Here is a 1,374-nt window from a genome sequence, read left to right on the forward strand (position 1 = left end):
TATATATATACACACAAGCACATACATATATGTGTGTGTGTTTGTGTGTGTGTATGGCGAGTGCGTGTAAATGTGAGTAGAAATAGATAGATAAAAAGAGAAAGAGATAGATAGGTAGATAGATAGATAGATAGAGAGAGAGAGAGAGAGAGAGAGAGAGAGAGAGAGAGAGAGAGAGAGAAAGGGAAACGGATTGACACATGACACATCTTTGCATATTCATTCATACACTGTAAGTTAAATATTTTTATAACTTAGATGCGCTTATTATGCATAATTATGCTCAATATAAAAATCGACATTTATTGAAAATTCATTATTTTTAAAATCATTATCAATCCTTCACACACATCACGAAAGTCATTTGTCGTGGATTTCTGCAGGAATAAAATGCAGAATATATGATCCTGCATTTCTGGTGTGCAGCGATGCAGCTTCTGGAATCAGTGTTGTGCTATTTCTGAATTTATTACCGAAAAATATTTCAAAAATACATATTCTATATTGTATAACTAAAATGTACTTTCTCCTCTTTCTACTGTTTTATTTGTTTCAGTCATTTGACTGCAGCCATGCTGGAGCACCACCTTTAGTCGAACAAATCGACCCAAGGATTTATTTTTTGTAACCCTAGTACTTATTTTATCGGTAACTTTTGCCGAAACGTTAAGTTACGGGGACGTAAACACACCAACATCGGTTGTCAATCGATGGTGGAGGACAAACACAGGCACACAAACATATACATACATACGTAACGCGACCCATAAAACTAACACACTCTTAGTTCGGTTTCTTTATTATATGAAACTGATATAGAATCCAGGTGATATATCTTTGGTATTCAAATATCTGGTATCACTGGTACCTGACATTGGATTCATTACCAAAATTCTTCCTATTTTAGTAAACATTTATCTTCTTTTATCTTTATATAACTGCTTCCTACCATTCTTTGTATGCATCGCCTGACAACTACTCTCTATTTTTCATTATTGATACAATAGTGCACTCTGTTAAATTATACCCGAAGCTTTACACGCAGCAAAATCCAATGACATAACCAAGTACTGTTCTCTCATCCTCTACATCGACCTCAACATCCGTTCATTCAGTTCTGGTAAACCCTTACAATTTCATACTTGTATTGAATCATCCAATTATTACTCATTTCGTCCCTACATCAACGGCCTTCCCACATGTTAATAGAAATGACTTGTCCCTGGACATGTATAAAAAAAATCATCAAAGACATAACGCAATTGTTTGACATTTCAGTTCTACTTCTCTACTTTCCGTTTCCGATAAATAAAGCGAACAATTATTTGACATTTAAATTGAGGCAGTTAATGCCTGACTCTCCAAGATATAATT

This window comes from Octopus bimaculoides, chromosome 6 (genome assembly GCF_001194135.2).
Source record: "Octopus bimaculoides isolate UCB-OBI-ISO-001 chromosome 6, ASM119413v2, whole genome shotgun sequence".
NCBI lineage: Eukaryota > Metazoa > Mollusca > Cephalopoda > Octopoda > Octopodidae > Octopus > Octopus bimaculoides.